An 18,455-nucleotide genomic window follows, 5' to 3' on the forward strand; every position below is an offset into this window, starting at 1 on the left:
AACCTAGAGGCTGGAAGCCCCAAGCCCCACAAGTCCGTGAAGAGAAAGGAAAGCACAAAAGGGCCTCTTGCTGAGCACTGGACTGGACAGGACAGGGCAGCCAGAGTGCAAAGTAGAAAAGCAGCAAGTGAGAGGCTTGTCTCTGCCTACGGCCACACCACCCTGAACACGCCCGATCTCTTCTGATCTCGGAAGCTAAGCAGGGTCGGGCCTGGTTAGTACTTGGATGGGAGACCGCCTGGGAATACCAGGTGCTGTAGGCTTTTGCTTTTTCCTTCCTTCCACCAGCAGGGGTCACTCTCCTCTATGCCTTTTTTCCATTCCCTTTCACAAGGGCACACATGCTTCTTTCTTCTTGTCATTTGCTTTCACTCTTGCGCTATTCCATCCTTGCAAAATGCCAGCATCCTTCTCATCACCGTGGGCCTCCAGCATTGTTGCTTATTTACTTTTAATACTAGGCTTCTTTTCAACAGGACCAGCGCCTCCTGCGGGCTTGGAAGCAACCGCCGGCAACCTGGTGGCCAGTTTACAGGCCGAAGCAAGCAGAACACCTTTGCAGGCAACACGACTCCCCTGAAGAGCAGCTCACAGTCACTCGCAACCATCTCACCCTCTTCCTTCATTCGCTCCTGGACGTCTCGATCCACCTCAAGTCGCTGCTCCAGCTTGCTCTTTCTGTCACGTCCCCCCCCCCCCCCAGATGAATGGTTAAAGGTACCGTCACATTAAGCGACGCTGCAGCGATATCGACAACGATGCCGATCGCTGCAGCGTCGCTGTGTGGTCGCTGGAGAGCTGTCACACAGACAGCTCTCCAGTGACCAACGATGCCGAAGTCCCCGGGTAACCAGGGTAAACATCGGGTTACTAAGCGCAGGGCCGCGCTTAGTAACCCGATGTTTACCCTGGTTACCAGTGTAAATGTAAAAAAAAAAAAACAGTACATACTTACATTCCAGTGTCTGCCGCGTCCCCCGGCGTCCGCTTCCCTGCACTGTGTAAGCGCCGGCCCTAAAGCACAGCGGTGACGTCACCGCTGTGCTTTGCTTTCCGGCCGGCACTGACACAGTCAGTGCAGAAAGCTATGAGCAGCAGCGCGGACGCCGGGGGACGTGACAGACATCAGAGGGTGAGTATGTAGTGTTTTTTTTTTACTTTTACAATGGTAACCAGGGTAAATATCGGGTTACTAAGCGCGGCCCTGCGCTTAGTAACTCGATATTTGCCCTGGTTACCATTGTAAAACATTGCTGGCATCGTTGCTTTTGCTGTCAAACACGACGATACACGCCGATCTGACGACCAAATAAAGTTCTGGACTTTCAGCAACGACCAGCGATATCACAGCAGGATCCAGATCGCTGCTGCGTGTCAAACACAACGATATCGCTATCCAGGACGCTGCAACGTCACAGATCGCTATCGTTATCGTTGTTAAGTCGCTTAATGTGACGGTACCTTTAGCCTGCAGGAGACCCTGCGTCGAGCCATTTTTAAAGACACCTGATGCTCAGGCCCTGCTGCGGCAGGTGTTTCACTGCAAAACAAACAACGCCTATAGGGGCAGCCCAGCCTTTGCATGGGCCCTTCGGAGCCCGCCTCCACATGGTCAGAGTTCTCGCCACCACGCGAGCCTGAGGAAGGCTGGCCAGGCGATGGGCCAAGCAGCGTCTACTGGCCACACCACCCTGGATACGCCCGATCTCGTCCGATCTCGGAAGCAAAGCAGGGCTGGGCTTGGACAGTACTTGGATGGGAGACCTCCTGGGAACACCAGGTGCTGTAGACAGTTTTGATGACATCTTGCTCGGCTAGTATAGAGCGGCTCCTTGCCAGACACCGACCTTAAGCAACCTAGAGGCTGGAAGCCCCAAGCCCCACAAGTCCGTGAAGAGAAAGGAAAGCACAAAAGGGCCTCTTGCTGAGCACTGGACTGGACAGGACAGGGCAGCCAGAGTGCAAAGTAGAAAAGCAGCAAGTGAGAGGCTTGTCTCTGCCTACGGCCACACCACTCTGAACACGTCTGATCTCGGAAGCTAAGCAGGGTCGGGCCTGGTTAGTACTTGGATGGGAGACCGCCTGGGAATACCAGGTGCTGTAGGCTTTTGCTTTTTCCTTCCTTCCACCAGCAGGGGTCACTCTCCTCTATGCCTTTTTTCCATTCCCTTTCACAAGGGCACACATGCTTCTTTCTTCTTGTCATTTGCTTTCACTCTTGCGCTATTCCATCCTTGCAAAATGCCAGCATCCTTCTCATCACCGTGGGCCTCCAGCATTGTTGCTTATTTACTTTTAATACTAGGCTTCTTTTCAACAGGACCAGCGCCTCCTGCGGGCTTGGAAGCAACCGCCGGCAACCTGGTGGCCAGTTTACAGGCCGAAGCAAGCAGAACACCTTTGCAGGCAACACGACTCCCCTGAAGAGCAGCTCACAGTCACTCGCAACCATCTCACCCTCTTCCTTCATTCGCTCCTGGACGTCTCGATCCACCTCAAGTTGCTGCTCCAGCTTGCTCTTTCTGTCACGTCCCCCCCCCCCAGATGAATGGTTAAAGGTACCGTCACATTAAGCGACGCTGCAGCGATATCGACAACGATGCCGATCGCTGCAGCGTCGCTGTGTGGTCGCTGGAGAGCTGTCACACAGACAGCTCTCCAGTGACCAACGATGCCGAAGTCCCCGGGTAACCAGGGTAAACATCGGGTTACTAAGCGCAGGGCCGCGCTTAGTAACCCGATGTTTACCCTGGTTACCAGTGTAAATGTAAAAAAAAAAAAACAGTACATACTTACATTCCAGTGTCTGCCGCGTACCCCGGCGTCCGCTTCCCTGCACTGTGTAAGCGCCGGCCCTAAAGCACAGCGGTGACGTCACCGCTGTGCTTTGCTTTCCGGCCGGCACTGACACAGTCAGTGCAGAAAGCTATGAGCAGCAGCGCGGACGCCGGGGGACGTGACAGACATCAGAGGGTGAGTATGTAGTGTTTTTTTTTTACTTTTACAATGGTAACCAGGGTAAATATCGGGTTACTAAGCGCGGCCCTGCGCTTAGTAACTCGATATTTGCCCTGGTTACCATTGTAAAACATTGCTGGCATCGTTGCTTTTGCTGTCAAACACGACGATACACGCCGATCTGATGACCAAATAAAGTTCTGGACTTTCAGCAACGACCAGCGATATCACAGCAGGATCCAGATCGCTGCTGCGTGTCAAACACAACGATATCGCTATCCAGGACGCTGCAACGTCACAGATCGCTATCGTTATCGTTGTTAAGTCGCTTAATGTGACGGTACCTTTAGCCTGCAGGAGACCCTGCGTCGAGCCATTTTTAAAGACACCTGATGCTCAGGCCCTGCTGCGGCAGGTGTTTCACTGCAAAACAAACAACGCCTATAGGGGCAGCCCAGCCTTTGCATGGGCCCTTCGGAGCCCGCCTCCACATGGTCAGAGTTCTCGCCACCACGCGAGCCTGAGGAAGGCTGGCCAGGCGATGGGCCAAGCAGCGTCTACTGGCCACACCACCCTGGATACGCCCGATCTCGTCCGATCTCGGAAGCAAAGCAGGGCTGGGCTTGGACAGTACTTGGATGGGAGACCTCCTGGGAACACCAGGTGCTGTAGACAGTTTTGATGACATCTTGCTCGGCTAGTATAGAGCGGCTCCTTGCCAGACACCGACCTTAAGCAACCTAGAGGCTGGAAGCCCCAAGCCCCACAAGTCCGTGAAGAGAAAGGAAAGCACAAAAGGGCCTCTTGCTGAGCACTGGACTGGACAGGACAGGGCAGCCAGAGTGCAAAGTAGAAAAGCAGCAAGTGAGAGGCTTGTCTCTGCCTACGGCCACACCACCCTGAACACGCCCGATCTCGTCTGATCTCGGAAGCTAAGCAGGGTCGGGCCTGGTTAGTACTTGGATGGGAGACCGCCTGGGAATACCAGGTGCTGTAGGCTTTTGCTTTTTCCTTCCTTCCACCAGCAGGGGTCACTCTCCTCTATGCCTTTTTTCCATTCCCTTTCACAAGGGCACACATGCTTCTTTCTTCTTGTCATTTGCTTTCACTCTTGCGCTATTCCATCCTTGCAAAATGCCAGCATCCTTCTCATCACCGTGGGCCTCCAGCATTGTTGCTTATTTACTTTTAATACTAGGCTTCTTTTCAACAGGACCAGCGCCTCCTGCGGGCTTGGAAGCAACCGCCGGCAACCTGGTGGCCAGTTTACAGGCCGAAGCAAGCAGAACACCTTTGCAGGCAACACGACTCCCCTGAAGAGCAGCTCACAGTCACTCGCAACCATCTCACCCTCTTCCTTCATTCGCTCCTGGACGTCTCGATCCACCTCAAGTTGCTGCTCCAGCTTGCTCTTTCTGTCACGTCCCCCCCCCCCCCAGATGAATGGTTAAAGGTACCGTCACATTAAGCGACGCTGCAGCGATATCGACAACGATGCCGATCGCTGCAGCGTCGCTGTGTGGTCGCTGGAGAGCTGTCACACAGACAGCTCTCCAGTGACCAACGATGCCGAAGTCCCCGGGTAACCAGGGTAAACATCGGGTTACTAAGCGCAGGGCCGCGCTTAGTAACCCGATGTTTACCCTGGTTACCAGTGTAAATGTAAAAAAAAAAAAACAGTACATACTTACATTCCAGTGTCTGCCGCGTCCCCCGGCGTCCGCTTCCCTGCACTGTGTAAGCGCCGGCCCTAAAGCACAGCGGTGACGTCACCGCTGTGCTTTGCTTTCCGGCCGGCACTGACACAGTCAGTGCAGAAAGCTATGAGCAGCAGCGCGGACGCCGGGGGACGTGACAGACATCAGAGGGTGAGTATGTAGTGTTTTTTTTTTACTTTTACAATGGTAACCAGGGTAAATATCGGGTTACTAAGCGCGGCCCTGCGCTTAGTAACTCGATATTTGCCCTGGTTACCATTGTAAAACATTGCTGGCATCGTTGCTTTTGCTGTCAAACACGACGATACACGCCGATCTGACGACCAAATAAAGTTCTGGACTTTCAGCAACGACCAGCGATATCACAGCAGGATCCAGATCGCTGCTGCGTGTCAAACACAACGATATCGCTATCCAGGACGCTGCAACGTCACAGATCGCTATCGTTATCGTTGTTAAGTCGCTTAATGTGACGGTACCTTTAGCCTGCAGGAGACCCTGCGTCGAGCCATTTTTAAAGACACCTGATGCTCAGGCCCTGCTGCGGCAGGTGTTTCACTGCAAAACAAACAACGCCTATAGGGGCAGCCCAGCCTTTGCATGGGCCCTTCGGAGCCCGCCTCCACATGGTCAGAGTTCTCGCCACCACGCGAGCCTGAGGAAGGCTGGCCAGGCGATGGGCCAAGCAGCGTCTACTGGCCACACCACCCTGGATACGCCCGATCTCGTCCGATCTCGGAAGCAAAGCAGGGCTGGGCTTGGACAGTACTTGGATGGGAGACCTCCTGGGAACACCAGGTGCTGTAGACAGTTTTGATGACATCTTGCTCGGCTAGTATAGAGCGGCTCCTTGCCAGACACCGACCTTAAGCAACCTAGAGGCTGGAAGCCCCAAGCCCCACAAGTCCGTGAAGAGAAAGGAAAGCACAAAAGGGCCTCTTGCTGAGCACTGGACTGGACAGGACAGGGCAGCCAGAGTGCAAAGTAGAAAAGCAGCAAGTGAGAGGCTTGTCTCTGCCTACGGCCACACCACCCTGAACACGCCCGATCTCGTCTGATCTCGGAAGCCAAGCAGGGTCGGGCCTGGTTAGTACTTGGATGGGAGACCGCCTGGGAATACCAGGTGCTGTAGGCTTTTGCTTTTTCCTTCCTTCCACCAGCAGGGGTCACTCTCCTCTATGCCTTTTTTCCATTCCCTTTCACAAGGGCACACATGCTTCTTTCTTCTTGTCATTTGCTTTCACTCTTGCGCTATTCCATCCTTGCAAAATGCCAGCATCCTTCTCATCACCGTGGGCCTCCAGCATTGTTGCTTATTTACTTTTAATACTAGGCTTCTTTTCAACAGGACCAGCGCCTCCTGCGGGCTTGGAAGCAACCGCCGGCAACCTGGTGGCCAGTTTACAGGCCGAAGCAAGCAGAACACCTTTGCAGGCAACACGACTCCCCTGAAGAGCAGCTCACAGTCACTCGCAACCATCTCACCCTCTTCCTTCATTCGCTCCTGGACGTCTCGATCCACCTCAAGTTGCTGCTCCAGCTTGCTCTTTCTGTCACGTCCCCCCCCCCCCCAGATGAATGGTTAAAGGTACCGTCACATTAAGCGACGCTGCAGCGATATCGACAACGATGCCGATCGCTGCAGCGTCGCTGTGTGGTCGCTGGAGAGCTGTCACACAGACAGCTCTCCAGTGACCAACGATGCCGAAGTCCCCGGGTAACCAGGGTAAACATCGGGTTACTAAGCGCAGGGCCGCGCTTAGTAACCCGATGTTTACCCTGGTTACCAGTGTAAATGTAAAAAAAAAAAAACAGTACATACTTACATTCCAGTGTCTGCCGCGTACCCCGGCGTCCGCTTCCCTGCACTGTGTAAGCGCCGGCCCTAAAGCACAGCGGTGACGTCACCGCTGTGCTTTGCTTTCCGGCCGGCACTGACACAGTCAGTGCAGAAAGCTATGAGCAGCAGCGCGGACGCCGGGGGACGTGACAGACATCAGAGGGTGAGTATGTAGTGTTTTTTTTTTACTTTTACAATGGTAACCAGGGTAAATATCGGGTTACTAAGCGCGGCCCTGCGCTTAGTAACTCGATATTTGCCCTGGTTACCATTGTAAAACATTGCTGGCATCGTTGCTTTTGCTGTCAAACACGACGATACACGCCGATCTGACGACCAAATAAAGTTCTGGACTTTCAGCAACGACCAGCGATATCACAGCAGGATCCAGATCGCTGCTGCGTGTCAAACACAACGATATCGCTATCCAGGACGCTGCAACGTCACAGATCGCTATCGTTATCGTTGTTAAGTCGCTTAATGTGACGGTACCTTTAGCCTGCAGGAGACCCTGCGTCGAGCCATTTTTAAAGACACCTGATGCTCAGGCCCTGCTGCGGCAGGTGTTTCACTGCAAAACAAACAACGCCTATAGGGGCAGCCCAGCCTTTGCATGGGCCCTTCGGAGCCCGCCTCCACATGGTCAGAGTTCTCGCCACCACGCGAGCCTGAGGAAGGCTGGCCAGGCGATGGGCCAAGCAGCGTCTACTGGCCACACCACCCTGGATACGCCCGATCTCGTCCGATCTCGGAAGCAAAGCAGGGCTGGGCTTGGACAGTACTTGGATGGGAGACCTCCTGGGAACACCAGGTGCTGTAGACAGTTTTGATGACATCTTGCTCGGCTAGTATAGAGCGGCTCCTTGCCAGACACCGACCTTAAGCAACCTAGAGGCTGGAAGCCCCAAGCCCCACAAGTCCGTGAAGAGAAAGGAAAGCACAAAAGGGCCTCTTGCTGAGCACTGGACTGGACAGGACAGGGCAGCCAGAGTGCAAAGTAGAAAAGCAGCAAGTGAGAGGCTTGTCTCTGCCTACGGCCACACCACCCTGAACACGTCTGATCTCGGAAGCTAAGCAGGGTCGGGCCTGGTTAGTACTTGGATGGGAGACCGCCTGGGAATACCAGGTGCTGTAGGCTTTTGCTTTTTCCTTCCTTCCACCAGCAGGGGTCACTCTCCTCTATGCCTTTTTTCCATTCCCTTTCACAAGGGCACACATGCTTCTTTCTTCTTGTCATTTGCTTTCACTCTTGCGCTATTCCATCCTTGCAAAATGCCAGCATCCTTCTCATCACCGTGGGCCTCCAGCATTGTTGCTTATTTACTTTTAATACTAGGCTTCTTTTCAACAGGACCAGCGCCTCCTGCGGGCTTGGAAGCAACCGCCGGCAACCTGGTGGCCAGTTTACAGGCCGAAGCAAGCAGAACACCTTTGCAGGCAACACGACTCCCCTGAAGAGCAGCTCACAGTCACTCGCAACCATCTCACCCTCTTCCTTCATTCGCTCCTGGACGTCTCGATCCACCTCAAGTTGCTGCTCCAGCTTGCTCTTTCTGTCACGTCCCCCCCCCCCAGATGAATGGTTAAAGGTACCGTCACATTAAGCGACGCTGCAGCGATATCGACAACGATGCCGATCGCTGCAGCGTCGCTGTGTGGTCGCTGGAGAGCTGTCACACAGACAGCTCTCCAGTGACCAACGATGCCGAAGTCCCCGGGTAACCAGGGTAAACATCGGGTTACTAAGCGCAGGGCCGCGCTTAGTAACCCGATGTTTACCCTGGTTACCAGTGTAAATGTAAAAAAAAAAAAACAGTACATACTTACATTCCAGTGTCTGCCGCGTCCCCCGGCGTCCGCTTCCCTGCACTGTGTAAGCGCCGGCCCTAAAGCACAGCGGTGACGTCACCGCTGTGCTTTGCTTTCCGGCCGGCACTGACACAGTCAGTGCAGAAAGCTATGAGCAGCAGCGCGGACGCCGGGGGACGTGACAGACATCAGAGGGTGAGTATGTAGTGTTTTTTTTTTACTTTTACAATGGTAACCAGGGTAAATATCGGGTTACTAAGCGCGGCCCTGCGCTTAGTAACTCGATATTTGCCCTGGTTACCATTGTAAAACATTGCTGGCATCGTTGCTTTTGCTGTCAAACACGACGATACACGCCGATCTGACGACCAAATAAAGTTCTGGACTTTCAGCAACGACCAGCGATATCACAGCAGGATCCAGATCGCTGCTGCGTGTCAAACACAACGATATCGCTATCCAGGACGCTGCAACGTCACAGATCGCTATCGTTATCGTTGTTAAGTCGCTTAATGTGACGGTACCTTTAGCCTGCAGGAGACCCTGCGTCGAGCCATTTTTAAAGACACCTGATGCTCAGGCCCTGCTGCGGCAGGTGTTTCACTGCAAAACAAACAACGCCTATAGGGGCAGCCCAGCCTTTGCATGGGCCCTTCGGAGCCCGCCTCCACATGGTCAGAGTTCTCGCCACCACGCGAGCCTGAGGAAGGCTGGCCAGGCGATGGGCCAAGCAGCGTCTACTGGCCACACCACCCTGGATACGCCCGATCTCGTCCGATCTCGGAAGCAAAGCAGGGCTGGGCTTGGACAGTACTTGGATGGGAGACCTCCTGGGAACACCAGGTGCTGTAGACAGTTTTGATGACATCTTGCTCGGCTAGTATAGAGCGGCTCCTTGCCAGACACCGACCTTAAGCAACCTAGAGGCTGGAAGCCCCAAGCCCCACAAGTCCGTGAAGAGAAAGGAAAGCACAAAAGGGCCTCTTGCTGAGCACTGGACTGGACAGGACAGGGCAGCCAGAGTGCAAAGTAGAAAAGCAGCAAGTGAGAGGCTTGTCTCTGCCTACGGCCACACCACCCTGAACACGCCCGATCTCGTCTGATCTCGGAAGCCAAGCAGGGTCGGGCCTGGTTAGTACTTGGATGGGAGACCGCCTGGGAATACCAGGTGCTGTAGGCTTTTGCTTTTTCCTTCCTTCCACCAGCAGGGGTCACTCTCCTCTATGCCTTTTTTCCATTCCCTTTCACAAGGGCACACATGCTTCTTTCTTCTTGTCATTTGCTTTCACTCTTGCGCTATTCCATCCTTGCAAAATGCCAGCATCCTTCTCATCACCGTGGGCCTCCAGCATTGTTGCTTATTTACTTTTAATACTAGGCTTCTTTTCAACAGGACCAGCGCCTCCTGCGGGCTTGGAAGCAACCGCCGGCAACCTGGTGGCCAGTTTACAGGCCGAAGCAAGCAGAACACCTTTGCAGGCAACACGACTCCCCTGAAGAGCAGCTCACAGTCACTCGCAACCATCTCACCCTCTTCCTTCATTCGCTCCTGGACGTCTCGATCCACCTCAAGTTGCTGCTCCAGCTTGCTCTTTCTGTCACGTCCCCCCCCCCCCAGATGAATGGTTAAAGGTACCGTCACATTAAGCGACGCTGCAGCGATATCGACAACGATGCCGATCGCTGCAGCGTCGCTGTGTGGTCGCTGGAGAGCTGTCACACAGACAGCTCTCCAGTGACCAACGATGCCGAAGTCCCCGGGTAACCAGGGTAAACATCGGGTTACTAAGCGCAGGGCCGCGCTTAGTAACCCGATGTTTACCCTGGTTACCAGTGTAAATGTAAAAAAAAAAAAACAGTACATACTTACATTCCAGTGTCTGCCGCGTACCCCGGCGTCCGCTTCCCTGCACTGTGTAAGCGCCGGCCCTAAAGCACAGCGGTGACGTCACCGCTGTGCTTTGCTTTCCGGCCGGCACTGACACAGTCAGTGCAGAAAGCTATGAGCAGCAGCGCGGACGCCGGGGGACGTGACAGACATCAGAGGGTGAGTATGTAGTGTTTTTTTTTTACTTTTACAATGGTAACCAGGGTAAATATCGGGTTACTAAGCGCGGCCCTGCGCTTAGTAACTCGATATTTGCCCTGGTTACCATTGTAAAACATTGCTGGCATCGTTGCTTTTGCTGTCAAACACGACGATACACGCCGATCTGACGACCAAATAAAGTTCTGGACTTTCAGCAACGACCAGCGATATCACAGCAGGATCCAGATCGCTGCTGCGTGTCAAACACAACGATATCGCTATCCAGGACGCTGCAACGTCACAGATCGCTATCGTTATCGTTGTTAAGTCGCTTAATGTGACGGTACCTTTAGCCTGCAGGAGACCCTGCGTCGAGCCATTTTTAAAGACACCTGATGCTCAGGCCCTGCTGCGGCAGGTGTTTCACTGCAAAACAAACAACGCCTATAGGGGCAGCCCAGCCTTTGCATGGGCCCTTCGGAGCCCGCCTCCACATGGTCAGAGTTCTCGCCACCACGCGAGCCTGAGGAAGGCTGGCCAGGCGATGGGCCAAGCAGCGTCTACTGGCCACACCACCCTGGATACGCCCGATCTCGTCCGATCTCGGAAGCAAAGCAGGGCTGGGCTTGGACAGTACTTGGATGGGAGACCTCCTGGGAACACCAGGTGCTGTAGACAGTTTTGATGACATCTTGCTCGGCTAGTATAGAGCGGCTCCTTGCCAGACACCGACCTTAAGCAACCTAGAGGCTGGAAGCCCCAAGCCCCACAAGTCCGTGAAGAGAAAGGAAAGCACAAAAGGGCCTCTTGCTGAGCACTGGACTGGACAGGACAGGGCAGCCAGAGTGCAAAGTAGAAAAGCAGCAAGTGAGAGGCTTGTCTCTGCCTACGGCCACACCACCCTGAACACGCCCGATCTCGTCTGATCTCGGAAGCTAAGCAGGGTCGGGCCAGGTTAGTACTTGGATGGGAGACCGCCTGGGAATACCAGGTGCTGTAGGCTTTTGCTTTTTCCTTCCTTCCACCAGCAGGGGTCACTCTCCTCTATGCCTTTTTTCCATTCCCTTTCACAAGGGCACACATGCTTCTTTCTTCTTGTCATTTGCTTTCACTCTTGCGCTATTCCATCCTTGCAAAATGCCAGCATCCTTCTCATCACCGTGGGCCTCCAGCATTGTTGCTTATTTACTTTTAATACTAGGCTTCTTTTCAACAGGACCAGCGCCTCCTGCGGGCTTGGAAGCAACCGCCGGCAACCTGGTGGCCAGTTTACAGGCCGAAGCAAGCAGAACACCTTTGCAGGCAACACGACTCCCCTGAAGAGCAGCTCACAGTCACTCGCAACCATCTCACCCTCTTCCTTCATTCGCTCCTGGACGTCTCGATCCACCTCAAGTTGCTGCTCCAGCTTGCTCTTTCTGTCACGTCCCCCCCCCCCCCAGATGAATGGTTAAAGGTACCGTCACATTAAGCGACGCTGCAGCGATATCGTCAACGATGCCGATCGCTGCAGCGTCGCTGTGTGGTCGCTGGAGAGCTGTCACACAGACAGCTCTCCAGTGACCAACGATGCCGAAGTCCCCGGGTAACCAGGGTAAACATCGGGTTACTAAGCGCAGGGCCGCGCTTAGTAACCCGATGTTTACCCTGGTTACCAGTGTAAATGTAAAAAAAAAAAAACAGTACATACTTACATTCCAGTGTCTGCCGCGTCCCCCGGCGTCCGCTTCCCTGCACTGTGTAAGCGCCGGCCCTAAAGCACAGCGGTGACGTCACCGCTGTGCTTTGCTTTCCGGCCGGCACTGACACAGTCAGTGCAGAAAGCTATGAGCAGCAGCGCGGACGCCGGGGGACGTGACAGACATCAGAGGGTGAGTATGTAGTGTTTTTTTTTTACTTTTACAATGGTAACCAGGGTAAATATCGGGTTACTAAGCGCGGCCCTGCGCTTAGTAACTCGATATTTGCCCTGGTTACCATTGTAAAACATTGCTGGCATCGTTGCTTTTGCTGTCAAACACGACGATACACGCCGATCTGACGACCAAATAAAGTTCTGGACTTTCAGCAACGACCAGCGATATCACAGCAGGATCCAGATCGCTGCTGCGTGTCAAACACAACGATATCGCTATCCAGGACGCTGCAACGTCACAGATCGCTATCGTTATCGTTGTTAAGTCGCTTAATGTGACGGTACCTTTAGCCTGCAGGAGACCCTGCGTCGAGCCATTTTTAAAGACACCTGATGCTCAGGCCCTGCTGCGGCAGGTGTTTCACTGCAAAACAAACAACGCCTATAGGGGCAGCCCAGCCTTTGCATGGGCCCTTCGGAGCCCGCCTCCACATGGTCAGAGTTCTCGCCACCACGCGAGCCTGAGGAAGGCTGGCCAGGCGATGGGCCAAGCAGCGTCTACTGGCCACACCACCCTGGATACGCCCGATCTCGTCCGATCTCGGAAGCAAAGCAGGGCTGGGCTTGGACAGTACTTGGATGGGAGACCTCCTGGGAACACCAGGTGCTGTAGACAGTTTTGATGACATCTTGCTCGGCTAGTATAGAGCGGCTCCTTGCCAGACACCGACCTTAAGCAACCTAGAGGCTGGAAGCCCCAAGCCCCACAAGTCCGTGAAGAGAAAGGAAAGCACAAAAGGGCCTCTTGCTGAGCACTGGACTGGACAGGACAGGGCAGCCAGAGTGCAAAGTAGAAAAGCAGCAAGTGAGAGGCTTGTCTCTGCCTACGGCCACACCACCCTGAACACGTCTGATCTCGGAAGCTAAGCAGGGTCGGGCCTGGTTAGTACTTGGATGGGAGACCGCCTGGGAATACCAGGTGCTGTAGGCTTTTGCTTTTTCCTTCCTTCCACCAGCAGGGGTCACTCTCCTCTATGCCTTTTTTCCATTCCCTTTCACAAGGGCACACATGCTTCTTTCTTCTTGTCATTTGCTTTCACTCTTGCGCTATTCCATCCTTGCAAAATGCCAGCATCCTTCTCATCACCGTGGGCCTCCAGCATTGTTGCTTATTTACTTTTAATACTAGGCTTCTTTTCAACAGGACCAGCGCCTCCTGCGGGCTTGGAAGCAACCGCCGGCAACCTGGTGGCCAGTTTACAGGCCGAAGCAAGCAGAACACCTTTGCAGGCAACACGACTCCCCTGAAGAGCAGCTCACAGTCACTCGCAACCATCTCACCCTCTTCCTTCATTCGCTCCTGGACGTCTCGATCCACCTCAAGTTGCTGCTCCAGCTTGCTCTTTCTGTCACGTCCCCCCCCCCCAGATGAATGGTTAAAGGTACCGTCACATTAAGCGACGCTGCAGCGATATCGACAACGATGCCGATCGCTGCAGCGTCGCTGTGTGGTCGCTGGAGAGCTGTCACACAGACAGCTCTCCAGTGACCAACGATGCCGAAGTCCCCGGGTAACCAGGGTAAACATCGGGTTACTAAGCGCAGGGCCGCGCTTAGTAACCCGATGTTTACCCTGGTTACCAGTGTAAATGTAAAAAAAAAAAAACAGTACATACTTACATTCCAGTGTCTGCCGCGTCCCCCGGCGTCCGCTTCCCTGCACTGTGTAAGCGCCGGCCCTAAAGCACAGCGGTGACGTCACCGCTGTGCTTTGCTTTCCGGCCGGCACTGACACAGTCAGTGCAGAAAGCTATGAGCAGCAGCGCGGACGCCGGGGGACGTGACAGACATCAGAGGGTGAGTATGTAGTGTTTTTTTTTTACTTTTACAATGGTAACCAGGGTAAATATCGGGTTACTAAGCGCGGCCCTGCGCTTAGTAACTCGATATTTGCCCTGGTTACCATTGTAAAACATTGCTGGCATCGTTGCTTTTGCTGTCAAACACGACGATACACGCCGATCTGACGACCAAATAAAGTTCTGGACTTTCAGCAACGACCAGCGATATCACAGCAGGATCCAGATCGCTGCTGCGTGTCAAACACAACGATATCGCTATCCAGGACGCTGCAACGTCACAGATCGCTATCGTTATCGTTGTTAAGTCGCTTAATGTGACGGTACCTTTAGCCTGCAGGAGACCCTGCGTCGAGCCATTTTTAAAGACACCTGATGCTCAGGCCCTGCTGCGGCAGGTGTTTCACTGCAAAACAAACAACGCCTATAGGGGCAGCCCAGCCTTTGCATGGGCCCTTCGGAGCCCGCCTCCACATGGTCAGAGTTCTCGCCACCACGCGAGCCTGAGGAAGGCTGGCCAGGCGATGGGCCAAGCAGCGTCTACTGGCCACACCACCCTGGATACGCCCGATCTCGTCCGATCTCGGAAGCAAAGCAGGGCTGGGCTTGGACAGTACTTGGATGGGAGACCTCCTGGGAACACCAGGTGCTGTAGACAGTTTTGATGACATCTTGCTCGGCTAGTATAGAGCGGCTCCTTGCCAGACACCGACCTTAAGCAACCTAGAGGCTGGAAGCCCCAAGCCCCACAAGTCCGTGAAGAGAAAGGAAAGCACAAAAGGGCCTCTTGCTGAGCACTGGACTGGACAGGACAGGGCAGCCAGAGTGCAAAGTAGAAAAGCAGCAAGTGAGAGGCTTGTCTCTGCCTACGGCCACACCACCCTGAACACGCCCGATCTCGTCTGATCTCGGAAGCCAAGCAGGGTCGGGCCTGGTTAGTACTTGGATGGGAGACCGCCTGGGAATACCAGGTGCTGTAGGCTTTTGCTTTTTCCTTCCTTCCACCAGCAGGGGTCACTCTCCTCTATGCCTTTTTTCCATTCCCTTTCACAAGGGCACACATGCTTCTTTCTTCTTGTCATTTGCTTTCACTCTTGCGCTATTCCATCCTTGCAAAATGCCAGCATCCTTCTCATCACCGTGGGCCTCCAGCATTGTTGCTTATTTACTTTTAATACTAGGCTTCTTTTCAACAGGACCAGCGCCTCCTGCGGGCTTGGAAGCAACCGCCGGCAACCTGGTGGCCAGTTTACAGGCCGAAGCAAGCAGAACACCTTTGCAGGCAACACGACTCCCCTGAAGAGCAGCTCACAGTCACTCGCAACCATCTCACCCTCTTCCTTCATTCGCTCCTGGACGTCTCGATCCACCTCAAGTTGCTGCTCCAGCTTGCTCTTTCTGTCACGTCCCCCCCCCCCCAGATGAATGGTTAAAGGTACCGTCACATTAAGCGACGCTGCAGCGATATCGACAACGATGCCGATCGCTGCAGCGTCGCTGTGTGGTCGCTGGAGAGCTGTCACACAGACAGCTCTCCAGTGACCAACGATGCCGAAGTCCCCGGGTAACCAGGGTAAACATCGGGTTACTAAGCGCAGGGCCGCGCTTAGTAACCCGATGTTTACCCTGGTTACCAGTGTAAATGTAAAAAAAAAAAAACAGTACATACTTACATTCCAGTGTCTGCCGCGTACCCCGGCGTCCGCTTCCCTGCACTGTGTAAGCGCCGGCCCTAAAGCACAGCGGTGACGTCACCGCTGTGCTTTGCTTTCCGGCCGGCACTGACACAGTCAGTGCAGAAAGCTATGAGCAGCAGCGCGGACGCCGGGGGACGTGACAGACATCAGAGGGTGAGTATGTAGTGTTTTTTTTTTACTTTTACAATGGTAACCAGGGTAAATATCGGGTTACTAAGCGCGGCCCTGCGCTTAGTAACTCGATATTTGCCCTGGTTACCATTGTAAAACATTGCTGGCATCGTTGCTTTTGCTGTCAAACACGACGATACACGCCGATCTGACGACCAAATAAAGTTCTGGACTTTCAGCAACGACCAGCGATATCACAGCAGGATCCAGATCGCTGCTGCGTGTCAAACACAACGATATCGCTATCCAGGACGCTGCAACGTCACAGATCGCTATCGTTATCGTTGTTAAGTCGCTTAATGTGACGGTACCTTTAGCCTGCAGGAGACCCTGCGTCGAGCCATTTTTAAAGACACCTGATGCTCAGGCCCTGCTGCGGCAGGTGTTTCACTGCAAAACAAACAACGCCTATAGGGGCAGCCCAGCCTTTGCATGGGCCCTTCGGAGCCCGCCTCCACATGGTCAGAGTTCTCGCCACCACGCGAGCCTGAGGAAGGCTGGCCAGGCGATGGGCCAAGCAGCGTCTACTGGCCACACCACCCTGGATACGCCCGATCTCGTCCGATCTCGGAAGCAAAGCAGGGCTGGGCTTGGACAGTACTTGGATGGGAGACCTCCTGGGAACACCAGGTGCTGTAGACAGTTTTGATGACATCTTGCTCGGCTAGTATAGAGCGGCTCCTTGCCAGACACCGACCTTAAGCAACCTAGAGGCTGGAAGCCCCAAGCCCCACAAGTCCGTGAAGAGAAAGGAAAGCACAAAAGGGCCTCTTGCTGAGCACTGGACTGGACAGGACAGGGCAGCCAGAGTGCAAAGTAGAAAAGCAGCAAGTGAGAGGCTTGTCTCTGCCTACGGCCACACCACCCTGAACACGCCCGATCTCGTCTGATCTCGGAAGCTAAGCAGGGTCGGGCCAGGTTAGTACTTGGATGGGAGACCGCCTGGGAATACCAGGTGCTGTAGGCTTTTGCTTTTTCCTTCCTTCCACCAGCAGGGGTCACTCTCCTCTATGCCTTTTTTCCATTCCCTTTCACAAGGGCACACATGCTTCTTTCTTCTTGTCATTTGCTTTCACTCTTGCGCTATTCCATCCTTGCAAAATGCCAGCATCCTTCTCATCACCGTGGGCCTCCAGCATTGTTGCTTATTTACTTTTAATACTAGGCTTCTTTTCAACAGGACCAGCGCCTCCTGCGGGCTTGGAAGCAACCGCCGGCAACCTGGTGGCCAGTTTACAGGCCGAAGCAAGCAGAACACCTTTGCAGGCAACACGACTCCCCTGAAGAGCAGCTCACAGTCACTCGCAACCATCTCACCCTCTTCCTTCATTCGCTCCTGGACGTCTCGATCCACCTCAAGTTGCTGCTCCAGCTTGCTCTTTCTGTCACGTCCCCCCCCCCCCCAGATGAATGGTTAAAGGTACCGTCACATTAAGCGACGCTGCAGCGATATCGTCAACGATGCCGATCGCTGCAGCGTCGCTGTGTGGTCGCTGGAGAGCTGTCACACAGACAGCTCTCCAGTGACCAACGATGCCGAAGTCCCCGGGTAACCAGGGTAAACATCGGGTTACTAAGCGCAGGGCCGCGCTTAGTAACCCGATGTTTACCCTGGTTACCAGTGTAAATGTAAAAAAAAAAAAACAGTACATACTTACATTCCAGTGTCTGCCGCGTCCCCCGGCGTCCGCTTCCCTGCACTGTGTAAGCGCCGGCCCTAAAGCACAGCGGTGACGTCACCGCTGTGCTTTGCTTTCCGGCCGGCACTGACACAGTCAGTGCAGAAAGCTATGAGCAGCAGCGCGGACGCCGGGGGACGTGACAGACATCAGAGGGTGAGTATGTAGTGTTTTTTTTTTACTTTTACAATGGTAACCAGGGTAAATATCGGGTTACTAAGCGCGGCCCTGCGCTTAGTAACTCGATATTTGCCCTGGTTACCATTGTAAAACATTGCTGGCATCGTTGCTTTTGCTGTCAAACACGACGATACACGCCGATCTGACGACCAAATAAAGTTCTGGACTTTCAGCAACGACCAGCGATATCACAGCAGGATCCAGATCGCTGCTGCGTGTCAAACACAACGATATCGCTATCCAGGACGCTGCAACGTCACAGATCGCTATCGTTATCGTTGTTAAGTCGCTTAATGTGACGGTACCTTTAGCCTGCAGGAGACCCTGCGTCGAGCCATTTTTAAAGACACCTGATGCTCAGGCCCTGCTGCGGCAGGTGTTTCACTGCAAAACAAACAACGCCTATAGGGGCAGCCCAGCCTTTGCATGGGCCCTTCGGAGCCCGCCTCCACATGGTCAGAGTTCTCGCCACCACGCGAGCCTGAGGAAGGCTGGCCAGGCGATGGGCCAAGCAGCGTCTACTGGCCACACCACCCTGGATACGCCCGATCTCGTCCGATCTCGGAAGCAAAGCAGGGCTGGGCTTGGACAGTACTTGGATGGGAGACCTCCTGGGAACACCAGGTGCTGTAGACAGTTTTGATGACATCTTGCTCGGCT

The 18,455-nt window shown here is 54.0% G+C and overlaps 17 non-coding genes and 3 pseudogenes across 17 annotated transcripts; all 20 read left to right on the top strand.

The window, feature by feature from the left end:
• Positions 1 to 144: 144 nt before the first annotated feature.
• On the top strand, positions 145 to 263 carry LOC143783787 (5S ribosomal RNA). Its single transcript, XR_013217456.1, has one exon. It is a non-coding gene; the product is annotated as a 5S ribosomal RNA (ribosomal RNA).
• A 1,409-nt stretch (positions 264 to 1,672) lies between these two features.
• Positions 1,673 to 1,792, top strand: LOC143783999 (5S ribosomal RNA). Its single transcript, XR_013217657.1, has one exon. It is a non-coding gene; the product is annotated as a 5S ribosomal RNA (ribosomal RNA).
• Positions 1,793 to 1,998: 206 nt separating this feature from the next.
• LOC143784055 (5S ribosomal RNA) lies at positions 1,999 to 2,107 on the top strand (annotated as a pseudogene).
• A 1,406-nt stretch (positions 2,108 to 3,513) lies between these two features.
• LOC143784000 (5S ribosomal RNA) lies at positions 3,514 to 3,633 on the top strand. The gene has a single exon (XR_013217658.1). It is a non-coding gene; the product is annotated as a 5S ribosomal RNA (ribosomal RNA).
• A 206-nt stretch (positions 3,634 to 3,839) lies between these two features.
• On the top strand, positions 3,840 to 3,958 carry LOC143783769 (5S ribosomal RNA). The gene has a single exon (XR_013217438.1). It is a non-coding gene; the product is annotated as a 5S ribosomal RNA (ribosomal RNA).
• A 1,408-nt stretch (positions 3,959 to 5,366) lies between these two features.
• LOC143784001 (5S ribosomal RNA) lies at positions 5,367 to 5,486 on the top strand. Its single transcript, XR_013217659.1, has one exon. It is a non-coding gene; the product is annotated as a 5S ribosomal RNA (ribosomal RNA).
• Positions 5,487 to 5,692: 206 nt separating this feature from the next.
• LOC143783788 (5S ribosomal RNA) lies at positions 5,693 to 5,811 on the top strand. The gene has a single exon (XR_013217457.1). It is a non-coding gene; the product is annotated as a 5S ribosomal RNA (ribosomal RNA).
• Positions 5,812 to 7,219: 1,408 nt separating this feature from the next.
• Positions 7,220 to 7,339, top strand: LOC143784002 (5S ribosomal RNA). Its single transcript, XR_013217660.1, has one exon. It is a non-coding gene; the product is annotated as a 5S ribosomal RNA (ribosomal RNA).
• Positions 7,340 to 7,545: 206 nt separating this feature from the next.
• LOC143784044 (5S ribosomal RNA) lies at positions 7,546 to 7,654 on the top strand (annotated as a pseudogene).
• A 1,406-nt stretch (positions 7,655 to 9,060) lies between these two features.
• On the top strand, positions 9,061 to 9,180 carry LOC143784003 (5S ribosomal RNA). The gene has a single exon (XR_013217661.1). It is a non-coding gene; the product is annotated as a 5S ribosomal RNA (ribosomal RNA).
• Positions 9,181 to 9,386: 206 nt separating this feature from the next.
• LOC143783789 (5S ribosomal RNA) lies at positions 9,387 to 9,505 on the top strand. Its single transcript, XR_013217458.1, has one exon. It is a non-coding gene; the product is annotated as a 5S ribosomal RNA (ribosomal RNA).
• Positions 9,506 to 10,912: 1,407 nt separating this feature from the next.
• On the top strand, positions 10,913 to 11,032 carry LOC143784004 (5S ribosomal RNA). The gene has a single exon (XR_013217662.1). It is a non-coding gene; the product is annotated as a 5S ribosomal RNA (ribosomal RNA).
• A 206-nt stretch (positions 11,033 to 11,238) lies between these two features.
• On the top strand, positions 11,239 to 11,357 carry LOC143783779 (5S ribosomal RNA). The gene has a single exon (XR_013217448.1). It is a non-coding gene; the product is annotated as a 5S ribosomal RNA (ribosomal RNA).
• A 1,408-nt stretch (positions 11,358 to 12,765) lies between these two features.
• On the top strand, positions 12,766 to 12,885 carry LOC143784006 (5S ribosomal RNA). Its single transcript, XR_013217664.1, has one exon. It is a non-coding gene; the product is annotated as a 5S ribosomal RNA (ribosomal RNA).
• A 206-nt stretch (positions 12,886 to 13,091) lies between these two features.
• On the top strand, positions 13,092 to 13,200 carry LOC143784045 (5S ribosomal RNA; annotated as a pseudogene).
• A 1,406-nt stretch (positions 13,201 to 14,606) lies between these two features.
• Positions 14,607 to 14,726, top strand: LOC143784007 (5S ribosomal RNA). Its single transcript, XR_013217665.1, has one exon. It is a non-coding gene; the product is annotated as a 5S ribosomal RNA (ribosomal RNA).
• Positions 14,727 to 14,932: 206 nt separating this feature from the next.
• LOC143783790 (5S ribosomal RNA) lies at positions 14,933 to 15,051 on the top strand. The gene has a single exon (XR_013217459.1). It is a non-coding gene; the product is annotated as a 5S ribosomal RNA (ribosomal RNA).
• Positions 15,052 to 16,458: 1,407 nt separating this feature from the next.
• Positions 16,459 to 16,578, top strand: LOC143784009 (5S ribosomal RNA). The gene has a single exon (XR_013217666.1). It is a non-coding gene; the product is annotated as a 5S ribosomal RNA (ribosomal RNA).
• A 206-nt stretch (positions 16,579 to 16,784) lies between these two features.
• On the top strand, positions 16,785 to 16,903 carry LOC143783894 (5S ribosomal RNA). The gene has a single exon (XR_013217558.1). It is a non-coding gene; the product is annotated as a 5S ribosomal RNA (ribosomal RNA).
• A 1,408-nt stretch (positions 16,904 to 18,311) lies between these two features.
• Positions 18,312 to 18,431, top strand: LOC143784010 (5S ribosomal RNA). Its single transcript, XR_013217667.1, has one exon. It is a non-coding gene; the product is annotated as a 5S ribosomal RNA (ribosomal RNA).
• Positions 18,432 to 18,455: the final 24 nt, after the last annotated feature.

Source organism: Ranitomeya variabilis, chromosome 6 (genome assembly GCF_051348905.1).
Source record: "Ranitomeya variabilis isolate aRanVar5 chromosome 6, aRanVar5.hap1, whole genome shotgun sequence".
Lineage (NCBI taxonomy): Eukaryota > Metazoa > Chordata > Amphibia > Anura > Dendrobatidae > Ranitomeya > Ranitomeya variabilis.